Here is a 5384-nt window from a genome sequence, read left to right as displayed (position 1 = left end):
AAATGAACAGCTTTTCTTTTGATTTCTTGAAATTGCAAAATTTAGAAAATCCCACTCTGCTCACGAGAGAATAAAAATAGGAAGACTTGGTGCTTTCTCAGGAAGATTGCAATTTGGGAGTGAAAGTTTCATCTCATCATTCAGCCATCTGTCTCTATGAGCCAGAGGTCAACAACCCAGGGTGAGTACAATGCTTCATCCTAGGACCTCCTAGAACATGTTCCTAGCCTGTTGTTGCTGGTCTCCAGGCTCTGCATGGTCCCTTGCTTGATTCAGTCAACATCATTGCCTTCCAGATGCCAGGGCAGCTGGCTGTGGATGCTCACCTATCACCTCCTTGGCTTGGCACCCCAGGCCAGGCAAGTTCTCTGGCCAACTTCACCATTCTCTTCCTCTTGTTCCTTGTGCTCCATGCACACTGAATGTCTCACCATATTCCAGAGCCAATAGCCCTATCATAATGCTTAGAATCTCCTTTGCTTCCACCTATCTGGAAAGATTGGGTCACTGTCACTCTCATCTCCGTTCCCCTGCCCCAACCCCCCAAACACACACACACTGCATGCCCAACTCACGCTCTCCCTGGCAAACTCCTACTCACTCTTCAAGTTCAGTCATGTGTCATGGTTCTCAGTGAAAGTTCCCCCGACTACCCCTTTCTCCCCCAGGTGGTAAATCACTCTCTCTTTGAAGTCTTACAGCCCTTGAATAGCACTGTCCTGTTGTGTCTGGTGATTCGTCTGTGACCGAAAGGAAGTGGGGTCTTCTGAGTAGTGCTGGGGACTTACACATCTCTAGCCTTAGCACCCAGCATGAAGTCTGGTTCGTAGTAAACACTGTTGACAGGCTCCACCTCTCAGTTGGAAGCTCAGTGGGGTAAGGACTTTCTTTGCCTTGGGTGGTGTTGCAGACTGCACAGCCAAGATGGTACCTAGTCTCCAGGAGGCAGGCAATACAAATTGGTTGTTACTTGATGGGATGGAATGGAATGGAATCAACTCAAGACAGCGTGGTGAAATAAAAGACTTGGCCAAGTTGTTTGAGTTTCTTGAAAATGTATTTATTGGGGAAAGATTGTGACTTCAAATATGTATTGAGTGCACACCCAATTATTTGGCCCAAGCTGTGAGATATAGAAAGAGAAACAAGAAGCTTACAGATACATGGGCTGGGGGAGAAGATGCTTATAAAAGCAAAACTAATACAAGGGAGAGAGCGATAAGTGTGATAGAAGAGGGCAGAGAATATGCTATGGGAACACAGGAGAAAGGAGACTTCTTCCATAGGACTGGTCAGGGGTCTTCATGGAGGACAAACCATTTGACTTGAGACAGCATGTATGATGTTTTCCCAGTGTGACCCTGGCAGTCCCATGTCCCCAGTCCCCTGGATGTAGCTGATTGGAGGATGCCCTCTTGACCTCTCTTCTTGTCTCCCAGGAACTGGGATTGGAGAGGTCAGATCACTAATCCGTATTTGCTGGTCCCTTGATTTAAAGACAAATAGCTTCTGGAGCCATGCAGCTGTGACCTTTTGCAGACTTCTCAGAGGGGCAGAGAAAGCTGGCCTGGGGAGAGAACAGAATGCAAGAGCACCAAGAAAAGCAGGAAGGAGCGGCCGTGTGGCCTCAAGCAATTGAGGGTCAGATTCTGACTTTCTGAGGATTTCAGCTCCTGGTTGCAGCCCTCAAGAACCTGCAGCATGGATATTCTGAGACATCCCAGGCTCCTTACAATAAATACCCGCCTCCTTTTTTTTTTTTTTTTTTTTTTGCTTCTGCTAACTGAACTGTAGCACTGTGGCCAGCAACCTTGGGTGAAAGCCCTGTGAAGAAATGGGCCATGGCCAGGCTGGGGTTACTGGAGAAGGGGTATGAGGGTAGAGCTTACTGACATTCATGTCCATTCCACATTCCCTCGGTCCCCTTCAGCATCTCCCCTCCAGGGGCCCTCCCTCTCCTCTAAACCTGGCCAGCAGTCCAGCAGCAAGGGACTGACCCGGCCCGGCAAAGGCCCTCCTGGTGATGTAGGTGTCTGTCTTACAGATCCCGAGAGTAAACTGGGTATCCCTAGTCCCAGGCAATGGCTCTCCATCCAAGGTCCCTATAACAGAAGCAACTCACCGAGGAATTCCCATCGTGGCTCAGTGGTTAACGAATCCGACTAGGAACCAGGAGGTTGCAGGTTTGATCCCTGGCCTCGCTCAGTGGGTTAAGGATCCAGCTTTGCTGTGGCTGTGGTGTAGGCCGGCGGCTATAGCTCCGATTGGACCCCTAGCCTGGGAACCTCCATATGCTGCGGGAGCGGCCCAAGAAATGGCAAAAAGACAAAAAAAAAGAAGAAGCAACTCATTTCATGGGAGTTTAGAAGCGTTTGCATACATGCACACTTACCTACATGTTGGTGGTGAAGACAGACAGACTCGTTTGTAAATGCTCCCACTGCACATCTTCTTGGAATCCTATGAGCACATGCAAGCATCTATCTATGGAGAAAAATCATAGACAGTCATATTACAAAGAAAATACACTCAGCTCCCATCCTCTGGTGGCTTTGAGGTCTACAAAAGTGTGCACACAGCAACCTCTTTACAAAAACTTAGCCCAGCTACTCAGAGGTGAATCACGCCTTCAATCAAGGCTCATGCTATGTGGGAGGCCCCACAAGGAAAAGAGGGCTCTGTGGTGTTTCTTGGAGGGATGCGGTATTGTGGGACTCTGACATTTGGCGGATTGGGTGGGGGAGGGGATGGCTAGGTTTGATGGGGCCCTGGGACATACGTGATGGAAGGGAGCCCTCTTTCTAAGGAAAAAATATAAATAAAAAATATATTTTTATTACTATAAAATATAGTAATTACTAATATAAAACTGAGTCCGGGAGTTCCCGTCATGGTGCCGCAGAAATGAATCTGACTAGGAACCATGAGATCATGGGGTTGATCCCTGGCCTCACTCAGTGGGTTAAGGATCCAGCATTGCCATGAATTGTGGTGTAGGTCACAGACGCGGCTCAGATCTGGCGTTGCTGTGGCTGTGGCGTAGGCTGGTGGCTGTAGCTCTGATTGGACCCCTAGCCTGAGAACCTCCACACGCTGCTAGTGTGGCCCTAAAAAGACAAAAGACAAAAAACAAAAAAACACTGAGTCCTGGGCTTTGGAAAGGGCTGGTGCAAGTGAGAGTCCTTGGCACTTTAGTTTGGGGGGAATGGGAGCTCAAGCTTAAGCTTCATTTTCCTTTCTTCTGTCCTCGTCATCTCCATAGCAACTGAAGTCCCCAAAAGATTGTGGGTCCACCGATGGAGCACATCCTTTATGAAGGTGATGCCTGGTTTGTGGTGGGCCTTGGACAAGTCCCCTGCTGGCTGGAGAGAAACACCTGGCCAGGTGAAGAACACCAGCAGGGCAGCTTGAGCAGGAGAGAAATGAGCCATTTCTCTCCCATTCTTGCCACTCCTCTAACAGTGGTTGTCAGGTTTTTTTATCCTGATCTCTTTACTTCTACCTCTGACAGAGCATCCCCCTTTGGCAACCCCAAAACACACAATCCCTTTCTATGGGGGGGGGGCAGGAAAGTCTCCAGGGGGCAAGGGCAACTCACCCCCCATCTTTACAAATACAGCTTCAAGCCGCAGTCTAGAGACGCAGCATAGCCCGGAATGTGAGCTTGGACACAGCCACTTCTTAGCTGAGTGACTTCGGGCCAAGTTATTTCAGCTTTCTCTGTAACTTCCAGTTTCTGCTCTCTGTAAAACTGAAATAAAAATGGACCCCACCTCTTAGCGTTATTGTGCAAATTATTCAAGAAAAATGTCCAGCTCAGTAAATGCTTGTAAGGTTGACTCCCATGCATCATAACTAGTCAGCATCGCAGGCCAACGGTTGTTGAACTTGAATGCTCTGGGCCCCCCACCTTCATGAGGCTCGTGCCCTTCTGTTGGAGAAGTCTCTTCCCTCGCCCTTGTCTCTGAAGAACCCAAAGCATTGCGGGCTTGGAGCGATGCGCAATTCTCTTGATTTTACAGCTGACCCGGGGTAAGGCCCAGGGCTGGTAAGGGCCAGGGCCAATGCTTCAGAAAAAGCAAAAGTATATCTAGAAGCAGAACCAAAGCCTTATGGCTCTGAGTCTCTGGATTGGGAAGCAGGTGAGGACTGTCCCCATGGATACTTTGACTCCGTGTGGGACCCTGTCAAGGAGGCAGGGGTGGGCAGCAAGTGGCCCAGGGGAAGTCACCTGTCCCCACAACCTACAGCAGGGGTGTCTGCTTCCTCCTTCAGCTCCAACTCACCACCAGCAAACAGAGCAGGTTCCAGGTTCCCTGAGCGGTCAGGAGGTCCATGGCCCTGATCCCTAGCTCTGCCACCAGCTGGCTCTGTGATTCAGTACTTTCGTCTCTAAAATCAGAGATTGGCCTTTCTGACATCCAAGCTGCTTATCCTAAACCTCTCCAGAAATTGCTTCATCTCAAAGTCACTTAGAGAAAGAGTGAGAGCTAATGTTTCAGAAAGTTGCACTTCCGACAAAACACCACACCCTTTCCTGGGCCGGGTCATTTCCCAGAGTCCTGCTCCCTGCGGGGACATGGCCTGAAATGGCCAGTGGCTATCATCCTTGGGCAGTGTTTGTGAGCAACAGCAGTGGGCCTGGAAGGGGCAGCGGGAAGCTTGGCTGAGCCTTGAGCAAGAACAAAAAATCAGGGAACCGAGGTGCTTCAATTTGGAGGGCACTTTTTCAAGGAATATTTTTCAGGTCTGTGAGCATAGACATCTGCCCATTCCTATATCAGCAGGAAAAACAAAGCGAGGGACTCGGGATCAAATTACAGTAGCAGAAATGTAGTCATTGGCAAGAACAGCAGAACTTACTTTGAAAAACTTAAGGTCTCCGGAGGAGACAGTTTGGGGGCTGGGAGAATGTGCTTGGGTTGTGGGATGGAAATCCTGTGAAATTGGATTGTCATGATCATTATACAACTACAGATGTGATGCATTCATTCGGTAATTTAAAAAATAACAATAAAAAATTTTTAATAATTAAAAAAAATCGAAAAGGGGTATAATGTAAATGTCCAACAGCAAGAAATGGTGAAATAAATTCTGTCTTTTTTTTTTTTTTTTTTTTTTTTTTTTTTTGTCTTTTTGCCATTTCTTGGGCTGCTCCTGTGGCCTATGGAGGTTCCCAGGCTAGGGGTCTAATCGGAGCTGTAGCCACGGGCCTACAGAGAGATGGGAAAAAGCATTCAGCAGCCACCTGCTCTGAGCCAGGCACTTGACAAAGATGTGTAGGCTTCAATCTCAGGAGAAGGCAGTGAAGGATAAGCCACAGCAACGTGGGATCCGAGCCGCAGCTGCAACCTACACCACAGTTCACGGCAACGCCAGATCCT

At 48.6% G+C, this 5384-nt stretch overlaps 1 long non-coding RNA gene across 1 annotated transcript; it reads right to left on the bottom strand.

The window, feature by feature from the left end:
* Positions 1-1038: 1038 nt before the first annotated feature.
* On the bottom strand, positions 1039-4485 carry LOC102157860 (uncharacterized). The gene is made up of 4 exons (XR_002335792.2): positions 4287-4485; positions 3599-3751; positions 2393-2484; positions 1039-1567 (listed from the first exon to the last, which is right to left on the bottom strand). It is a non-coding gene; the product is annotated as an uncharacterized LOC102157860 (long non-coding RNA).
* Positions 4486-5384: the final 899 nt, after the last annotated feature.

Source organism: Sus scrofa, chromosome 9 (genome assembly GCF_054392235.1).
Source record: "Sus scrofa isolate SSC_HxYL_T2T_F1_AM1 chromosome 9, Sscrofa_HxYL_maternal_Yorkshire_Landrace_v2.0, whole genome shotgun sequence".
Taxonomy (NCBI): Eukaryota; Metazoa; Chordata; class Mammalia; order Artiodactyla; family Suidae; genus Sus; species Sus scrofa.
The sequence above is the reverse complement of the archived record's forward strand: the minus strand, read 5'-3'. Positions and strand labels throughout refer to the sequence as shown.